Source organism: Scyliorhinus canicula, chromosome 19 (assembly GCF_902713615.1).
Source record: "Scyliorhinus canicula chromosome 19, sScyCan1.1, whole genome shotgun sequence".
In the NCBI taxonomy this organism is placed as follows: domain Eukaryota; kingdom Metazoa; phylum Chordata; class Chondrichthyes; order Carcharhiniformes; family Scyliorhinidae; genus Scyliorhinus; species Scyliorhinus canicula.
The window spans coordinates 74,948,814-74,970,484 of record NC_052164.1 but is presented as its reverse complement, the minus strand read 5'-3'; the positions used below and the strand labels follow the sequence as shown (position 1 = coordinate 74,970,484).

Here is a 21,671-nt window from a genome sequence, read left to right as displayed (position 1 = left end):
GGCAACTGCTCAACCCAAGACCGTAAGAAAATAAAGAGTGGTGAACACTTCCCAGTCCATCACCCGAACCCGCCTCCCATCCATTGACTCTGTCTACACCTCCCGCTGCCTTAGGAAAGCTGGCTACATAATCAAAGACCCCTCCCACCTGGGTTATTCTCTCTTACAACCTCTTCCATCGGCCAGGAGATACAAAAGTCGGAGAACACGCACTAATAGATTCAAAAACAGCTTCTTCCCCGCTGTTACCAGACTCCGGAATGACCACCTTATGGACTCAATTGATCTCTCCACGCATCTTCTCGACTGAGTAGGACTAAACTCCATATGCTTCACCCGATATCTGTGTTTGTGTATTTACATTGCTTTTTTATCGTATGTCCTATGTTTTTCATGTATGGAACGATCTGTATGGACTGAAGGCTTTCCACTGTACCTCGGTACACATGGCAATAAACCCAAATCAAATCAAATAATAGCTTCATGCAAGGTGTTAAGGGGGATCTGAACAGGTGCTCAGAGATCATCCAGAAAGTGCTTTGATCAAGTATCTTTCTTCATTTGTGAATGCCATTGATAAGCTTTGGCAAGTAACCAAGTACAATAGTAGAGGGACAATTCTACTTTATTGCACAAGTCGTTATTCGCCATTAAAAATGTTCTCCCATTTTGATACCTCTTCTGTAAATGTTGACTAGCTGGAGGGGTTGAGTTCCACAGCCATCGTTTGTCCTCTTTTATAGCTGGTCATTGACTCAACTCAATGGTAATTAAATCAAGGCCATGAGGCATGATGACCCTTCCGCCTCGCTCAATTCCAACTGTAATTGCTTAACTAGTGTGCCGAGAGAAGATCAGCCATGAGCTCATTGAATGACATGACAGGCTTGTGGGATTAAAAGGACAGTCCGATCACTGAAACTTAGCCAGCTGTTTCAGACCCAAGTGAAACACACACAGGAAGTCAGGTTCCCAAGCGTGCCCGTGGACAATTAGAACAAATTAGTTCAGGGCTCAGAAGGTCGCAGATGTGAAACGTTAGTTGACCTCAACCAGAGCAACTGTTAGGGTCTTGGAACTGGCCTCAGAAGCATCTTGGTAAGTAGAGGGCGTTAAAAACAATTAAGTTTCTGCTCCCAATTTCTACTCCCTGATTCATCCTGAAAGGGGTGGGTGTTGATGTGACCAGTGAATGCGAATAGGATGGCAATTTGCTTTAACAACCTTGAAAGACAAATAGCTTTGCTGAAACTCATTCTCCAGGCTCAAATCGGAAGCTTCTATGAGGGATACTAGAAGCTTGTTAATATTCCTGGCACTACATTCCAACAAAATGAAGTTGGTTGGCATCAGTTAGCGACAATCTCCTATTTCATGCCTATGCACGTTTTAAAGATTGGCTCATTTTCGAGGAATTGTGTCCAACCTGATCTTATATAAAATTTGTTTTTTTAATTGAAAAATATAGTCACTACTGTGTTTTGCTGAATTAAATAAGGAGAAATTTCCCTCTCTAAAGAATTTGTGCAGGAGCACCAGAGTGGAGATCAGCGGAAATTGCTTACACAGTGATCTATGATGCACTGCCTGAAAAAAAAAACTAGTGAAAGCAGATTCAATGATTACTTTCAAAAGGGAATTGGATGAATACTTGGAAAGGAAAAATGCAGGTTTTTGGAAAAATACAGGGTTTCGGGAAAAAAGAGGGCAGCGGGATAACTTCTCAAGTTCTTTTATAGGCAGGGTGGACAAAATAGTCTCTTTGTGTTCCGTATGATTCCAACATATGAATTAATTCCTGAGTTGCAGGATGAGTATGTGCTTTTTATGCTGTGTTTGCTATGTTCAGCTTCCAAGAAATATTTTTTGAATCAAGAGAACTTGAGCCAATGAGGTTTTGAGACCAGGGTCCACGGACTCCCTGTTCATTAGTTTTCTTCAGAAATCATGACCCAATTTAAATCAATGATCTGATTTGAACTCAGTGCCCCAAATATTTAAAGCACATACAATGAGGTCCATGTGAACAAGCGCTGCACTCTCGCTTTCTGAATCTGCAATGGAAATTTGATGGAAATGCAACAAGCATTTTGAAGACATTAAGGTCTTTTTCACTAATTAATTGAGAATGTTTATGTTAAACTAGGAGCAGATCAACCTTTAATAATTTGCTGCGTTTTTGATCTTGAGGCAAATTTAATTAATTGGATTTAATAAAATGTGCTATTCTGCAGTTAACATATCTCAGATGTACTATCAATCCCCCCTCTATCCCAACAGCTCTTGATTACTGTGGGGAATTGGGTGAAATCAGTTTTGGCATTTGTGCTCCAAAAATGCAATATTTTTGTAAATAGAAACTGTTGGAGGAAGTTATGCAACTAAATTAGAACAAATATTTACAAATATAATTTGAATATTTAATTTCCAATTTTTAATGCTGTGGATGATGATAAACAATCCCAAATTAGAAGACACCACATGAAACAAGGTCCACAGAATCTTTGTAAGGGAAAAGGTGTATTAGACTTCAGTCATTGAATCATGAAGACATGGGGTGAATTTTGGTCACCGAGGAAGATAACTTGTGCCAGGAAATTTCCCGGCTCGGTGGGCCTACCTTGATTTAAAGGCCACGTTCAACCCAATTTTCGCTCTGAGGAAATGGGGGCGGGGGTAGAATAGAATTGACCTGCTGGCATCAGAAACAGATTGTAGGTAGTGGCAGGTCTGGTGAAGTGCCAGGGCATGCTGGTTAGAAGGCCCGCCTTGGTTCTCTGAGACCTTGTACATATTGTTTTGAAGCTGATATGCCCATAACCCTCACCCTCTATGCATCTCTATAATTTAGCTAACTCCATAGCCACTCACCCAGTAAGACCATGAACAGCCTTCAGGGACCATGCAGAAATAGAAAAAAAGCATAAACATAAAGCAATCTAATAAAATTCACCTTCATACAAACTTAATATAAAAGAAAACTTACATTCATGAAACCCACAGAAAGATTTTCTATCCCCTCAAATGTTCAATCTATTCTAAAAAAAACCTTCAGTAACCACACCTTGCTAATCCTTTAATGACCTGTTTAAACTGTCAGTCAAAATGTGACTGAGCCCCCTGCGAAGAAAAGTGCTTTTCTAAATTTGAAAATTCATCGAAGCATTCATAATGATTTCAGCTGTCGTTAAGCCTTTGAGAAATGTAAACATTTAACTTCAGAACAAATAACCATGGTATGGCAGAGGGTCTTTTGCAGAATCATAGAATCCCAACAGTGCAGAGGTGGCAATTCGGCCCATTGAGCCTACCCCGACCCCCTGAAAGGGCACCCCAACCCGCCCACTACCCGCTCTATTCCCATAAAACCACCTAACCTTTGAACGCTAAGGGGCAATTTTGCATCACCAATCCACCTATTCTAACTGTAACTGCCAGATTCAGCCCGTTTTATTCATTCTTAAAGAATTTAGAAATCTTTAGATCATGATAGTGATTCAGACCTTATCTTCCCTTTAAGAGTGTTTATGTTTAGTTAATCAACTTATGACTCCCAGACTCTGGGTTAAAGCCCTCAGAATAACCAAATGTGGTCTGTTCAAACTCAGCACAAAGTTCAAATGGCGCTGCTAAGTTTGGGTTTCCCCTGTGTGATTCACATACAGCTCCTTTTCCCTGTCACTAAAAATGGTATCTGTTAGAAAGGAGGATGTCTACATCCAGGTCCTGCCAGCTAATTTTCAAGGTGTCCGGAGTCAGTCTGAGTCTGAAAAAATCTGGTCCATAAAGTTGGATAACTGCAGTCACATAATCGGTCAGCTGCTTAGTGGGGCTTAATATTTTCGATATAAAACTAATCCATTATTTTTTTCAACTTGCAGTTCAAATAAAATACATAGCTGAAAAGCCAACATCAGGGTGAGAAAGATGTAACAAACTTTGAGTTTGAATCCTTCATTCAGATTTCCCACAATCAGAGTTTCCTATTCGTTTCTGCCTAATACTGTATTGGGTTTTATGTGACCCAAGAGAAAAGCATTTTAAACTCAATTTTAATCATTAGTCACACATTACACTATTTAACTGACTTATGGGATAACAGTGGTAGTCCATAATAGTGAAATGAATAGATCTATTTATCTCTGGTTAAGCTCAGCATCTCATCACGCACAATATGGAAGTGCAGTGATTTTCTTTTCAATCATCAATTAAACTCACTGCAACAAAGGCCCTGCTTAATTTGCAGTTCAGAGGAAGTTGACCATAGCATCCAGTCAAACCCATTCACTGAACGCTATTGCCCTTATGTGCTGTAAAACATGCCATTTCAGTAAGGCACAGGATAATGTCATACATTAGCAAACCCTCCATGTCAATGTAAATCTACCATTTAATGAAAATATTCACTTTCCCCCTTACGTTGTCCATTTATCCTGTATGATTTGGCTAAATCAAAATTAACAAGTTGTTATATGAATTTATGATGCTACAAATCTCTTAATAATCTCAATGAGAATTCCCAAGCCAGTGAACCAATAAGGTTTTACCCGTTTTGATGATGATCAAGTACCATCCCATAATATCTATTTTCCACTTTTGAACGCAGATGGATGTTAATAATTATTAATATTTCTCAGTTACGCTGTGGGAATAATGAGTAGATTAAATGAGGCTATTCATTTCTGTATGGTCACAGAGCATTCACACCAAAGTCACATCCTATCAATTTATAATGGCTTATGCTAAGCTACAGTGCATCATAGTTGAGTGGTTTAAAATGAGGAAAGGGATTTATCTGTCTGACCTGTTCATTCCAAGGTCAAAAACATTCCGGCAGAAGTGTACAACCTGAAAAAGTAATCTTTCTCTTCCCTTTACTTTAACTTTGTTTTTAGAAAAAGTCTTCAATTCTACTCTGAAACATTAGAAAAGGTTTTTTCAAAGTTTATTTTCCTTCAGGTTTTTCCATTCTATATTGAGGAAGGGTGGTGCGCAGTCCAAATGCCACAGAATGTTAGTGCTCAAAAAATGTAATTCGGAGAATAGGTTGCACAAAGATTAGACACCTTTTTTCACTTGAATATAGGAGGCTAAAGAGCGATCTCATTGATGCGGCCCAGTGGTTAACACTGCAACCTCACAGTGCCAGGGATGTAGGTTTAATTCCAGCCTTGGGTCACTGTCTGTACGTTCTCCCCATGTCTTCATGAGTCTCCTCCACTTCCCCCGGTTTCCCCCCACAGTCCAAAGATGTGTGGGTTAAACGGATGGGCCATGATAGATTGCCCCTTTGTGTCCAGGGATGTGCAGGTTAGTTTATGGAGTTATGGTGATAAGGCAGGGTGGGTGTGGGATTGGACACGGGTAGAATGCCCATTCGGAGGGTTGGTGCAGACTCGATGTGCCGGATGGCCTCCTTCTGTCCTGTAGGGATTCTATTATTCTAATGTGATTCATTAAATTGATATTGTTAATAGAGTGGAACTATCATGGGTGAGTCTAGAAATAAGGCGATGGCATTCAGGGCTGATGTCAGTTAAGGATTTCTTCAGGTATAAAAATGCGAACTCTCGCCTCTATAAAAGCTGTTAACACTAGGGGTCAACTGAAAATGGCAAAATTGAGATCAATAGATTTTAATTAGGCAAGGGTATAAAAGTTTACAGAAGTTAAGATTCAGATAAAACATGGTCTAATTGAATGTTGTGTGATTAGGCTCTAAAGGCTGAATTGCCCCAACTAATTTTTATATCCTACAGGAATCATGGTGGAATCTCTATGCATTCTGAATAAGGGAAGGGCTAACCAAGATATTAAGCTTAGCTCAGACAAGGGCACACAATAAGAACTAGGGGGCATTGTGACATCATAGTCACGCCCATACCTCTGGAGCAAAAGCTCCGGGTTCAATGCCAGGACGCATTGGTCATGAAAGGAGCATTCATAACACAGTTCAACGACCTGATAACTAACTCGGGAATCCTTCCACCGCTTCCCCACTATTCCCCAGATGGAAAGAAACGTGGGAAGATACACGTAAAAAAAATACATGTAAATCAGAACGGCAACAAGTTTCATTTATATAGCACAGTAAATAGTTAAATGTCCAAGACACTTTACAGGATTGATTATAAAACTTCATTTGACACTAAGCTGCATAAGAAACCGTTAGGTGATAAAATGGGTCAAATAAGTAGGTTTTATGGAGGAGAGATACAGAGGCAGGAAGGTTTAGGAAGCCTGATCTTAGACATTTAAAGGCAAGGTCACCAATAGTGTAGCAATGAAACCTTTGGAGAATTATAGTGCTGGAAAGGGAGGGATTTTAAAACAAGAACGAGAATTTTCAAGCTGAGGTATTGAAGGACTAGAAGATATTGTGCACGTGTACACGGGGGAAAGGCAGGGGAATGGCACTAAACCAATACACTCGTTTGGAGACCGCTGCAGACACGATGGGCCAAATGGCCTCATTCTGCACTGTAACAATTCTGTGATTTTTCAGCCAGCACAAAACTAATAAGTGAATATGATTTTGTGCAATTAAATACAAACATTGGGCGCAATTCTACCATCAGGAGGGTCCCGACGGCAGAGTGAAAACCGGAGTGTTTCACTCCGGCGTTGGAGGCCGCTCCCAGCCCCCTATTCTTCCGCCCCCGGGGGGCTAGGAGCGGCGCCGTGTAATTTACGCTCGCCGGGCCTTGGCGCCATGTAAAAGCGGCGCCGCGTAAATAACGCGGCTTTTAAATGATGTCACCCGCGCATGCACAGGTTGGCCGGCACCAACCCGCGCATGCGCAGTTGCCGTCCTCCCCGCGGCCGCCCCGCAAGAAGATGTCAGATGGATCTTGCGGGGCGGCGGAGGAAAGAAGAGAGGTGGGCACCGATCACGGGCCAGACCCCTTTTGAAGCCCTCCCTGGTGCAAGAACCTGCCCCCCCCACAGGCCACGCCCCCTCCCCCAGCATTCCCGCGCTGTTCCCGCCGACAGTGACCAGGTGTGGACGGTGTAGGCGGGAACCTGTCATGTTGGGCAGGCTGCTCGGCCTATCCGGACCAGAGAATCACCGCTCGCCCGTTACAAACGGCGAGCTGCGATTCTCCCAGCGGCCAGCCGTGAATCTCGCCGCGCCGGTTTGGGGGGGGGTGGGAGAATCGCGTGCGGGTGCCGGGGCGGCGTGGCGGGACTCGCCCGGCTCCCCGGTGATTCTCCCACCCGGCGTGTGGGGGGGGGGGGGGGGGTAGAATTCCACCCACTGTACTTAAACCTAAAAATTACAAGCCACTCTATTGATTCACTTGGTAAATTTACCAATGTTGGAAGAGCAGAGATGTCCATGCTTAAATTCTGTGTCAAACTCATGGATCTCACCCAGGAGAGTTGTAATAGGGTTAGAAGTTATCCCAACAACCTTCGACAGGTCAAGGGGGAAAATTACAAAGTATCCCAACACTGTTCATTATTCAATGTGACGATTGGTTAAGGGTTGTATCTGACTCAATCGTAATACTACCTGCGTTATAATGGCCAGTCAACATTAGCTGTTTAAGTTCAGATGTGAATAATGGACGAGATTCACTGATGAAGCAGCTGTGCTCACTGCTGACCTTGAAGAAAAGCTGGACATAAAGAGCTCGGTGACCAGGCTTCCCGTTTCCCGACAGTTTAAATATGGCGTCAAGTTAATGGGAGCTCTTGGAGTGCAGCAGCAATTACATTGAAGTATTCTCACAGACAGCAAATGAGAAAGTCAAAAGCACCTAACATCCTTCACTTTTAAGTTAAATGTTCGGCTTGAAAAATAAATGATCAGGATTGGATTACGATGGAAGATAAAATAAAGACAAATTATGTTTCTTTGCATGAGAAATTTGACATTCCACAAATTTAAAATTAGCTTCTTAAGGCTAGTGAAGGTGTTTGGATGTAATTCTGAAGTTAGTGTGCCATTTGAAATCAAGTTACACCTTACCTAATAAGATGCAATTTTTTAATAGGCAATTTGCAACAAGAATAACATCATGAAAGTGCAAGTTGTTGTCAATTCATAGATCTCCCATTAACTGAAATCTAAGATTGCCTCAGCAGCCCAGCCTCTGAAGAAAGATAGAGTCACGTACAGAAACTTAATCCAGGTTATTCTGCGCATGTGGAAACTTCAGAAATCACTGTCAGTTTCAGTGCAGTAATGTCGGTGAATGCTTACAGTTCTGCTGTCATTACCACCACAAAATCCAGGCCAATATATCTTGTGTTTTGATTGCGTGTCAGAACCAGCAATGGATCATGCCACTTTTCTTTAATTGGGAAGGACACAGGAACATGCACTCTTCAGTGATTCCATGACAGATTATTTACAAATAAAACTCTGTTTTCTGATAACTGGATAGAATGTATTTGAAACTGCGCAATGTCTATAATTATTGCAAATTTCTAATGGTTCAAGAATTCATAAATTAAAATATGACAAATTAGATGACAAGTAATGGTAAAGATGCAAAATAGTCCATATCTATCCTTCAGCAGAAGAACGATGGCAGGAAACAAGGATAAAACAATTAGAAACCAAACAAAATGTGGACACATCAGTGAATGCACTTAAGGACCTATATTGAGCAGGCCTTTCCGATCTCACTCATTTGGTTACTCCTTCAGGAAAGATGATTTTTCTGGGATAAAGGTTTAACTTTTTTCTGACAGACATCATCTTGCAAAAGTGATGGAGGATTGCAGGGTTTTTAAGAAAGATAAGGTAAATGACTGAAAGTCCCCAATCTGCATTTTACTCTTTACAAGGTCATTTGTACTGATGGTAATCCTTATTTCTCAATTGCTGAGACTGACAAAACTGACCGATGTAACACACTCCCTTCACAAATTAAATTAGGGTCGTTTGAGGACTTTGCAACATGACAAGAGTTAAGAAGTCCAGTAAAATCTCCTACAGGACAACAGAGACTGGAGACCACGCAAGCCCCCAATGATGTTACCACCTCCACAAAAATAAATTCTCCACTCCCCACAACATGGTTCAGCTGGTTAAGTGCAGTCCCATAGTGGAGATATGCAGAATAGGAAGATCCAAGTTTAATTCCAGGGCTGGATTCTCTGCAGTCCCGCACCAAAATTGCAGCCGGCACGGTGAAGAAGAATCCAGTTTCATGCCGTAATCGGGCCTGGTTCGGCGATTCTCTGGGCCCCGGAAATTGGCGTCATCGTGGAGTACGCCGTGCCGCCGGGAGCCCATTGCCAGAGGCCTGCCCAGCAATCCTCTGCTTTTGACCGGCCGAGCTCCCGTTGGCGTGGAACTAACCATCTACTGCTGGTCGGGATGCTGGCGTAGCTGTTGTGGACTCAGCTCGCGGCCACCCTGGTCGGGGGCGGGTGAATCGGATACCAGGGGGGGCCTTGTGGGCGGCTAGCAATCAAATATGCAGGGTTAGGTGCTCAGGCGTGCGGCCGATTGGGGGTTCACTTTTTTCCAGTCCCTTCACTTCCCAAGATTTAAAAGTTGGGTCCAACCCAGACAGCTGGAAAAGATAATTGTTGAAAATAAGGCTAGTGAAGAAAGGAAAAGGAGCTTAAAATGCTGTCTAAACTGTTTCTAAATCCTAAGAGAGGAGACCACGAATGGGTTTGAAGAAATTCTGATGGAAGAACAAGGTAATGGTGGAGTGATTATGGCCAGAAGAATAGAAGTAGAGCGGGAACGAGCCTCGATCTGTCCCCACATAGACTCCAGATCACAAATCCACAACAGAATTTTTTGAATCTTAGCAGCCCAGTAATAGAACAAAAGATTGGGGACAGTCAAGCCCTTGACTGTTTGTCCCTTTCGAGCAGAACGGCATGGATTCTAGGATTTATACCTGCTAAAATAAAAGAAGATATCATTTTATCGACCTTGATAAAAGTGGATTTGGGGAGAAAAATGGGAAGACACTGAAAGAAAAAGAAAAACCTTGGGAGCACATTATAATAGTCTGAACTCTACCTGCCAAGGATAGAGGAAGGCTACCCCCACCTCTGCAAATCTGCTTTGACACTATTAACCAGACGTGTGTAATTCAACTTTTAAAGTGAGGCCCAGTTCTGGGCCACCCAGGCCACCAGATAGCGAAACCTTGTCTTACAAAGACAAAATGTTAATGTCCCCAATTGGGCTCGCCTTCCCGGGGGGTTAACTGCAAATCATTCACTTTTGCAGAAATTCAATTTAAAACCCGAGAAGGAGCCTAAGGTGCAACTTCATTATGGCTTCTATCAGGGGATTGGATCCGTAATATAAAGAAGTAGGTCCTCCGCATATTGAGACAGCTGATGCTCCATCCCAACCCGACAATTGCCCTTCGACTAACTTGTGGACCTCAGCGCTAAAGACAGCGGCTCTATTGTCAGAGCAAACAAGATTGGAGAAAGTGGGAAGCCCTACTTTCTGCCCCTATTCAATGGAAAATAGTCAGAGTTCAGAGCATTCGTACGAACACTGGCAGTAGGGGCATTATATAACCGGGGAATCCAGGGTGCAAATTTATTCCCGAATGCAAACCTTCTAAGAATCTCAAATGAATGCTCTCATTCCACTATGTCAAATGTCTTTTCAGTATCTAGAGAAACTAACACCTCCGGCTCAAGTACTAAGGAGGGGGAATGGATAACACTTAACAGGCAGCGTATATTGGTCGACAATTGTTGGCGTTTCACAAAGCCTCTTTGATCCTCTGAAATTATATTTGGGAGGCAGGGCTCCAACACAGAGCCAATACCTTAGCTAGTAGCTTGACGCCCACATTCAAGAGTGATATAGGGTGGCACAAACCACATTCCATCGGATTTTGTCTACTTAAAAAGCAGGCAATGCAGGCTTGAGTGAGGGTTGGAGGCAGAGACCCCTGGGCTAGGGAATCATTAAACATCTCCGATAATAATGGCATAAGCTGTTTCGAGAACTTCTTGTAACATTCAATTGGAAAGTCAACCGGACCAGGGGCCTTGCCAGATTGCATCAGCCCAATGCATTTTAAAATCACATCTGGGAATAACGGGGAGTCCAACTCATTGCTCATATCCACCTCAACCATTGGGATTGGGAGACCGTCCAGAAAGTCATACATGGCTGATTTATCTGCAGAGGGTTTAGATTTATAATGATCGTGGTAAAAGGATTTAAAAACCACATTGACCTGGGGAGGGGCGGAAACGAGGCTGCCGCCCGAATTACGTATCTGAGTAATCTATATCATAGAATTTACAGTGCAGAAGGAGGCCATTCGGCCCATTGAGTCTGCACCGGCTCTTGGAAAGAGCACCCTACCCAAGGTCAACACCTCCACCCTATCCCCATAACCCATTAACCCCACCCAACACCAAGGGCAATTTTGGACACTAAGGGCAATTTATTATGGCCAATCCACCTAACCTGCACATCTTTGGACTGTGGGAGGAAACCGGAGCACCCGGAGGAAACCCACGCACACACGGGGAGGATGTGCAGACTCCGCACAGACAGTGACCCAAGCCGGAATCGAACCTGGGACCCTGGATCTGTGAAGCGATTGTGCTATCCACAATGCTACCGTGCTGCCCCTGGGAATCTCCTGGGAAGCCACCTGCCGTTTGAGTTGGTGAGCCAGAAGATGACTGGCCTTCTCCCTATACTCATAGAATGTGTCCCTGGAGTGCTGTAGCTGACATACCACCCTACCCACAGAATATAGTTCAAACTGGGTCTGTAATTGTTTCCTATTTGCCTATAGCTCCGGAGTAGGATAAAGTGAGTACTGGTGATCCACCTCTGGAATGGAGTCCACCAGCCTCTGCTGCCCCAACCTAGCTGTCTTCAACATAGAGGCCCTGTAAGAGATAACATCCCCCCAGAGGACCGCCTTAAGTGCCCCCCACAACATGGAAGGTGACATTGATTCAGAACTATTGGATTTTACATAGTCATCTATGGCAGTGGTCATGCGCTCACCGAGTTTTTTTATCAGCTAACAATGTAGTATCTAACTTCCAAGTGTATGCTGGGTGGGGCCAGACTCTAGCAACAAATCAATAAAGTGCAGAGCATGGTCCAAAATACGAAATAACAATTTCTGAGTACTCAGCGGCCATCACCAAAAGGAGGAGAACACTGTCCAAATTTTTTTTAAATCTGGGAATATGCATGTTGCACATGTCTCTATCATTTGGTTGCAGTAAGTGCCAAGGATCCACCATCCCCGATCTGTGTCATAAAATAAGACAAAGCCCTGAAGGGCAGCACGGTAGCACAAGTGGCTAGTGCTGTGACTTCACAGTGTCAGGGTCCCAGGTTCGATTCCCCGCTGGGTCACTGTCTGTGCGGAGTCTGCACATTCTCCCCATGTCTGTGTGGGTTTCCTCCTGGTGCTCCGGTTTCCTCCCACAGTCCAAAGACGTGCAGGTTAGGTAGATTGGCCACAATAAGTTGCCCTTTGTGTCCAATAAAAGGATAGGAGGGGTTAATGGGTTACAGGAATAGGGTGGAAGTGAGAGCTTAAGTGGGATGGTGCAGACTCGATGGGCCAAATGGCTTCCTTCTGCACTGTATGTTCTATGTTCTATCCCAGGGAAACATTCCTCGGGTAAAATAAATCCCAGTTTCTTCCTCACAGCAAACACTTGTTCCTCAAATGCTTGCGAGGTTTTTGCTGAAGCTATCCAACTGGAAGTCCATTCCAAGTTCTGATTAGTTTCTGCTGAAGAACGTCTGAGCATCACATCTAAAATTGCCTTGGTTTAGTTGAAATTTCTGTTCTCAACTAAACTTGCATTCCCATGAATCCAGAGTATAAAGAAGTGCTCTAACTGAGATGTTGAAAAGGTGTTTGAATATAGTCAAAGCTGGCTTAGAGAGATTTTTGATTGACAACTGAGTTCAGGGTCATGGGCATCAGGCAGAAAAAGGCGGCCGCAATTAAAGTGGCAATGACCCTACTGAGAGGTGGGGCAGGCTGAAGGGACTGAAAGGCCAACTTCTGCTTCTACGTCTTCTGATTTCATGCTCTTAAATTGATTCGAGGAGGGGATAAATGGATGGGCAACATGGTGGCACAGTGGTTAGCACTGCTGCCTCACAGCTCCAGAGACCCGGGTTCAATTCCGGCCTCGGCTGACTGTCTGTGTAGAGTTTGCACTTTCTCCCCGTCTCTGTGTGGGTTTTCTCCAGGTGCTCCGGTTTCCTCCCACAGTCCAGAGATGTGCAGGTTAGGTGGATTGGTCGTGCTAAATTGCCCTTGGTGTCCAAAAAGGTTAGGCGTGGTCACTGGGTTACGGGGATACGGTGGAGGTGAGGGCTTAAGTAGAGTGTTCTTTCCAAGGGCCAATGCAGACTCGATGGGCCGTATGGCCTCCTTCTGCACTATACATTCTATGATTCTGTGAATGAAACTAATTCCTCTGGTAGTGAAGACCAGAGCAAGAGGGATTAAACTTTAATTTAGAGATGAGACGTTCAGGGGATGATGTCAGAGCATTCCTTCATACAAAGGAAAATATAGTTCAAGAATTCTCTCCTCCAGAGAGTTGTTTACCTTAGATCCATGAAAAATGTCATACCCGAGACTGATAAAACTTTGTCTAATAAAAATCTAAGATTTAAGGAACTGAGGTGAAATAAACAAAAAGATAAAATAATGAAGAAACAGATAATTAAGAAGCAGACCTAACTGAATGGGAGGACAACCTCAAGGGCCTGAATGGGTTCCTCCTGTTCCTATCAGTAGGAATTTACCAGCCGTGGTAGGGACGGGACAAAGAAATCCTACTGAAACGAAGGATGCAATTGCTTTATTTAAATAAGCAAATTCTCTCAAACATACTGATATTATTTGTATGCTAGAGTTAATGCAGGAAAGGTCTATGAGATTCAATTTTAAGGTTCAAAATTCTGCATGTCAGTTTTTAGAATTTTTCAATATTAGTTTTAACCTGAAGTACCGATGGTAAACTTGTGACTATGATCCTAAATTATCCCAGAGCCTCTGAGCTGAAATCCTGCCATGCCATGTAAAGCTGAATTCAATAAATCTGCTTAGTATGGGCAAGATTTTACGGCCAGGCTGCACCCAGAAAGCAGGTCGCTGTGGCCTAGCGTGGCTGATAGAAGCCGGGAGACCCTGGTCCCAGGGTCTACCTGGTTTGCAACACTTGGTTTGCGATGTAAATCCTGCCCATTGATAGCTAGTCTCACTTTAATCTGCAGATTCCCGAGGTACACGAGGCATGGGATCTATCTCCTTTGCCTTGGAGACCTTGGGTTAGTGCTGTTCAGTATTGGTCTCCACAAACAGGGACCAGATGGAATGTCATTCTGGGGGGGGTGGTAGTCTTCCCAGGGGATCAGAGGCCCCCAAGTGCATGTCCCTTTGGCCAGGGTGGCACACTAGCACTGCTGGTGCTATCTGTGCACCCTGGCAGTGCCACTTGGGTGCCAGCCTGGAATGGCCAAAGTGGCCAGGTGGCAATGCCAGGGTGCCAGGTTGGTGGTGTCAAACTGGCATTTCTTGCATGGTGGTGATCTGACTGGGGGTGCCCTGCACAGGTGCTGTTCGGGGGGGGGGGGGGGGGGGGGGGGGGGAGAATCCAAAGCAGGAACACAGCCAATGTTCACTTTCCTTTGCAATGTAAAACCTCAAACTGTGATAAACAGGGCAGCACGGTGGCGCAGTGGTCGCACTGCAGTCTCACGGCACCAAGGTCCCAGGTTCGATCTCAGCTCTGGGTCACTGTCTGTGTGGAGTTTGCACGTTCTCCCCCTCTTTGCGTGGGTTTCGCCCCCACAACACAAAGATGTGCAAGTAGGTGGATTGAACACGCCCCTTAATTGGAAAAAATGAATTGGGTACTCTAAATTTATAAAACAAAACAAAAAAAACTGCGATAATGCCACCACGATCAGAAAAAGTTTAAAATTAAGAATCTCCTGCTATGTATGGCTGAGGATTACACTATTTATCCACTTGACAAATGTACAAAATGGTTCAAGTTAGTAATTGCATTGAGATTTAACTGCACAATCAAACTCTGTTGTAAAAAAGCTTATTAATTCTGCTTTCTGGAGCTTGTTTGAGCAAGGTTGGATTGAAACTACACTTGACACAAGAGATAGAAGTTTTTCTTGCAAAACTAAACACAAATTTTTTGTGTATTGTTTTCTTCTGTCTAATTTTTTCAAAATTAGAATCAAGTTAATACACTTGTGTTCCCTCAGTTCTAACCCTTACCCTACTCTAAATCTAATGTTCATATGGGGGTCTCCTTGACAATCAGGGGACCCTGGGTGGTCGGGTTCTGGGCAGGGTGGTACCCTGGCACTCCTGATGCCACCTGTGCATCGTAGCACTGCCAGCCTGGCACGCTGTCAGTGCCACCTGGATTGCACTCTGGCAGTGCTAGAGTTCCCAGGTTGCACTGCAAGGCTTGTCGGGGCACTGCCAGGATTCCAGGCTGGCAGTGCCAAGGTTCCTGGGTGGCATCTTTCACATGCCAGGGGTCGGGCCTCGGGTGTCCTGCCCTTATGAGGTGGGGCGCAAGGGCTTGAGGACCCCCCTAATTGGTAAATTGGGGCATTTGGGGGAGAGGGGGGGGGAGGGTCCAGAGGCCACGGTGGCAAGCCCAGAGATCAGGGCGCCATTTCTAAATGACGGCCAATCTCTTCATGCACTGGCGAGCTGAGTACATTAGTGCAGAAAAGGAGCCAGAGTGCTGCTTCGGTAGGACATTCCTCGCTCAGGACCAAAAATGAAGCAGAGTCCCATTTAATAGCGAGGTCAGTCTCGGTGCTGCAAGCCCTGGGAAACATCACGCTGAATACGCCCGAAACTGGACTCTGTTTCATTTCTAATAACTGGCACCCATAATCTTTAGCACAGTCTAATATTTTTCTCATCTGAATTCTCTGTAGTCAGTCATTGACACTTATTCCCCTTTCAGTCTGACATCACTCCAGTTCCTATAATAGTTCAATAAATTATTCATGACAGGTTGCTTTTACATTGCTTACAGGTGGTATATTGCATCTCACAGACATTCTTAGACATACATCTATTGCTTTCTTGTTGCTGAATGCTTTCTGAATCTTAACAATTGGGCCACATTTGAACATAGTTCAGTCAGAAAACCAATGTCTCAGGGGTGAAAAAATCTTCCTCGGAAGGAACCTTTCTGGCCAACAATTTAGGATTTGGCATATCCTCATGTTGATGCAGACCATGTCTCTTCATTTGTAGCTGGCCTTATCTTTCCCTGGACCAACCATCATTCCACTGATTAAAATAATACAATTAGACATTCTTCATAAAGCAGTTTAAAATTGTTCAGCCTTTCCACATTGGCATTAACCTCTGCTCCTCTTACCACACCTACAACCCATTTGGCAACAGCATCAAGGGAACATACAGCCTTTGGATAATGACATTGATACCTGAAGTCACTAGCATGAACCTTTAACTACAACACATCAACTAATAATTACTAGCATTTGTGGTTTTTTTCAACAAAGGCCTGATATTACTGAAAAATCCCTCAAAGTGCCATGGCATTAATATTAGTTCGAAATACCCTGCTACACAAATAAATGGTGATTGACTTGGCTCTGACATTTGCATTTTCTAAAATTCTATAGTTCATTAAGCAACATTTATAATAATGAGACTCAGTGAACTTTTCAAGCAGGGCGTGACAAGGGAAGAGTTGTCTCAGCATTGGGTGCCATAGTGGAATACCTCTTTTACGACAATTTTCACTGTCAAATTTAGAAAACCAGAACAGAGAGGACAAACACAAGTATGGGGCAGGAACTAAATGCCAATCTCCTCATCTTTTAAAATGTTTTGACCTTTATCTTTGCTCCCTTGTGAGACGTGTTGCAAAGTTAACATCAACGTTCTCTTTGATATTCAGTAGGATGGAGGGCAGCGGTTCCAGAAGCCATTCACCAGCACATTCTCAAGGGCATTTAGCGATGGGTGAGAAATAGAATCCCAACGGTTCGAAAGGTGGCCATTCTGCACTAACCTTTCGAAAGAGCACTGGGCACACGTCCGCAACCTATTCCCACCCAGCCATTTGGACACTAAGTGGCGATTCAACATGGCCAATCCACCTAACCAGCATATCTTTGGACTGTGGGAGGAAACCGAAACCCACGCAGACACGGGGAGAAAGTGCGGACTCCGCACAGACAGTAACCCGAGGTGGGAATTGAACCCGAGTGAAGCTGTGAGGCAGCAGTGCTAACCATTGTGCCACCATGCCACCACAGTGCAGGCATAGGCTATTTGGCCCCTTGACCCTGCTCCACCATTTCATAAGATCATGGTCGATCTGTTCGTGTTTCAAATTCCACGTTCCCATCTACTCTCAATAACCTTGCTGAACAAGATATATTCAATGGCCCGCCTCCATCTCCACCACCTTCTGAGGCAGGGTTCCAAAGTTGTACAACACTTTGAGATTAAAAAAAATCTCCCCATCTCAAGGACAACCGCTAATTTTTAAACAGTGCCCCCTAGTCCTGAACTCATCAACAAGAGGAAACATCCTTTCTATTTCACCTTGTAAATACCATTCAGGATCTTATATACCTCAATAAAGTCACCCATCACTCTCTTAAACTCCAGTGAAAACAAGCCAAGTCTGCCTAACCTTTCATCACAAGACAACCCACTCATTCCAGGTATCAATCTTGTAAACCTCCTCTGTAAACTGCCTCCAATACATTTATATCCTTCTTTAAATAAAGAGACTAAAACTGCACACAGTATTGAACATGTGGTCCCACCAAAGTATAACATCCTTCATTCCTCTCATGATAAAAGATAGCATTCCATTAGCCTTCCTAATTACTTGCTGTAGCCGCATACTAACTTTTTGGGATCCATGCACTAAAACAACTAGATCCCTCTCTTAGAATTCTGAAGAAGTTCTCTGTTTAAGTAAAATATTCTGCTTTTTTATTCTTCCTCCCAAAGTGGACAGTTTCACATTTTACCACATTATACTCTATGTACCAGATTTTTTCCCACCCACTCAACCAATTTATATCCATCTACTACTTCCTTATGCCCTCTTTGTAATACACTTTCTGATCTATTTTTGTGCCATCTCTTCACGGCTGTGAGAGTGTGTGTTGATTTGGGCCGAAAAATTTTTTTTCAATATGGAATGCTGGTACAACATCGGCAGCGTAGAGCAACTCGCTGATACAGTGGGTGGGATTTTCCACACAAACCGTCACATGTTTTGCGTTGGGGGCAAGCCATTGGCCAGTGGGGGGATCTTCTGGCCCCGCGGTTGTCAACAGGGTTTCCCATTGAATACACCCCTCGCCACTGTGAAACCGGGGCAGATCAGAAGATCCTGCCGGCATGGACGGCCAGAATATTCCAGCCAATTTCTCTCTGCCCTTTTTATAAAAAGGCCACCGGAACTTACTGTACCATTCTCGAGAGTGATGTAAGATTTGATACAGGTTTAGCTAACTGCTCTACTTTCAGATTTATGACTGCAGTAATAATTCTTGCTGCTTGGTTTGTTTTTGTGACAGCCCTATTGACCTGTGTCACAACTTTTTGTAATTTGTGCTCCCAGATCCCTTTGCTCCTTTAACTCATTTAGATTCTTATTTTCCAAGTAATATGTGACCTCCTTATTTTGAAGGCATTCTGTCATAATCGTAAATAATCCATTTTGTTTGGTCTATACAGGTTGTGTTTGAAGTTTTCTGAAAGGGCAAGAGCTCGCTAATTTCTATTTTATACGGAATAAATTACTGTTGAAGCCTATTACCCATGATGTGATTCCCCACTGGAAATGAAATGATCCCATTTATCAGTTCTCTCCAAGACACAACTCTCATCAGGTCCGAGTTAATGTATTGGGAATCAATTGTTGTCTGTGACATTGTCCTCTATGGAATAATGTTTTGATTTGCTGATTCAATTGTCACGGTTGTAGGAGTAGATGGGTAGTCTGTTTATATTGTTTTAATTGCTGCAACAGTCAGGTTTAGTTTTGATGAATTACAATGAATTTTCTACCAGAACAAACAGTAGCTTTGATTCTCCATTTCTTCACGCCGGCTGGATTCTCTGTTCCCACTGCAGTGAATGTAGATTTGACTGAGCGCCAAATTTTCCATCTTTGCTGACAAGGGTAGCAAGGTGAACTTGCAAAGAGAATCCAGCCCAATATATTTAAAGCTATACAGCACGTATCAGGGCTATCAACTGATTTAGTGTTTGTGGTAATTTTGAATATATTCAGCAGAGTTTAGTTTTCAAGTATCTTAAGGGTCTTGAAACTATCACCAATCAGTCCATCTGGTCATTCAGGAGAAGGTTCTTTACCCAAAGATCAGTAAGAATGTGGACCACACCTGCACAAGGAATAGTTGAGGCAAATAGTAAGTGTCCATTTCTGGGGAAGAATGGTGAAAAGGAGGGAGAATAGAATATAAGAGTCATAGAGGTCAACAGCACAGAAAAGGCCCCTTGGCCCATCACACATGCACCCGTCAAAAACAACCACTTAACCATTCTAATGCCATTTTCCAGCATTTGGCCCATAGCCTTGTATGCCTTGGCATCACAAGTGCACACCTAAATACTTCTTAAATGTTAAGAGGGTCTCTGCCTCCACCACCCTTTCAGGCAGTGAGTTCCAGACTCCTACCACCCTCTAGGTGAAAAGGTTTTTCCTCCAATCCCCTCTAAACTTCCTGTCCGTTACGTTAAAACTATGCCCTCTGTTCCTGCTACCAAGGTGAAATACTTCTTGTCTACTCTATCTATGCCCCTCATAGATGTATACATCTCAATCATGTCCCCCCTCAGTCTCCTCTGCTCCAAGGAAAACAACCCCAGTCTATCTAATCCCTCTTCATAACCAAAATTATCCAGCAACTTCCTGGTAAATGTCCTCTGCACTCTTTCCAGTGCTCTCACATCCCTCCTATATTGTGGATTCTCGAACTGCACACAATACTCTAGCTGTGGCCTAATCAATGTTTCATACAGTTCCAGCATAACCTCCATGCCCTTAAACTCAATGCCACGTCTAACAAAGGCAAGTATACCATATGCCTTCTTAACCACTTCATCCACCTGCACTGCTACCTTAAGGGACCATTGTCCATGCATACCAAGCTCCCACTGATCCTTGGTGCTTCCCAGAGTCCTGCCGTTCATCATGTGTTCCCTTGTCTTGTTTGCCCTGCCCAAGCGCATCACCTCACACTTATCTAGATTGAATTCCATTTGCCATTCTGCCCAATCTGACCAACATGTCTATGTCCACCTGTAATCTGCATGAGGGGATGGTAGCGTAGTGGTATTGTCACTGGACCAGTAAACTAGAGACCCAGAGTAAGGATCTGGGGACCCAGGTTCAAATACCACCACTGCAGATGGTGAAATCTTAATTCAATAAAAATCTGGAATTAAAAGTCTAATGATGACTATGAAACTACTGTTAATTGTCGTAACACACCATCTGGTTCCTCAATGTCCTTTAGGGAAGAAAATCTACCAGCCTTATCTGGTCTGGCCTACATGTGACTCCAGATCTACAGTCAATGTTGTTGATTCTTATGTACTTGATGGTCTGTACAGACATGGTCGGCCGAAGGGCCTATTTCTGTGCTGTATTACTGCATGACTTAGCAGCCTACAACTTCTATGCCCTCCAGGCTCACTTGCTGTTTCTTCTAAGTTTGGTTGTGTATCTCTCCCTGCTGAACCTTCCCTCAGGACCCCACCCTCTGCCAAGTTAATTTCAATCCTCCCCAACAGCACTATTGGGGAGCACAACCTCCTTGCAAGGACAGTGGGCCCATTTTGGTTAAGGTGCAAGCCGCCCACCTTGTACAGTTCCCACCACCCCCAAAAATGGACCCAATGTCACAAAATCTAAAGCTCTCCTTCTTGCACCATCTCACCAGCCACACATTCACCTGGATTAACCTCCATTTTTTAGACTCATTAGCATATGGCACTGGATGGAATAAAGAGATTACTACCTTTTTAATCTCCTTCCTTATTCCTTAAATTCTGCTTGCGGGATCTCATCCTTTTTTCTGCCTATATGTTTTGTACCAGTAAGTACCCCAATATCTGTCCTTTTGCCCTCCCCCTTCAGCATGCCCTGCAGCCATTCAGTGACATCTCTGACCCTGGAACCAGGGAGGAAACATACCATGCTGGAGACTCTTTTGTGGCCACAGAAACACTTGTCTGTTCCCCTTACATTTGAATTCCCTTTCACTATAGTCCTGCCTTTCTTCCTCCTCCTGTCTTGTGCGGCCCCAGCCATGGTGTTCTAATGCCGGCTGTCACTGCCTTCCCCTTGCAGTCATTACCCCTATCAGTGTCCAAAATGTAATATTTGTTAGAAAGTGGGATGGCCCCAAGATGGCACTACCTGCCTTCCTGTACACTTCCTAGTTCTGACTCATGCCCTTTCTGCCTGTTCAATCCTCACCTGCGGTATGATCACCTCACTTAACGTGTTATTCATGATTTGCTCAGCATTGTGGATGCTCCACACTGAATCCACCCTCAGCTCTTGTTCCGAAATGTGGTTAGTCAGCAGCTGCAGTTGGACACACTTCCTGCACATTTGGTCACCAGAGACAACTGAAACTTCAA

The 21,671-nt window shown here is 43.8% G+C and overlaps 1 long non-coding RNA gene across 1 annotated transcript in view; it reads left to right on the top strand.

The window, feature by feature from the left end:
- Positions 1 to 914: 914 nt before the first annotated feature.
- Positions 915 to 21,671, top strand: part of LOC119954115 — a 74,800-nt gene continuing 54,043 nt past the window's right edge. Inside the window, exon 1 of the long non-coding RNA XR_005458168.1 lies at positions 915 to 1,098. This is a non-coding gene — a long non-coding RNA (uncharacterized LOC119954115). The remainder of the gene's footprint in view (positions 1,099 to 21,671) is intronic.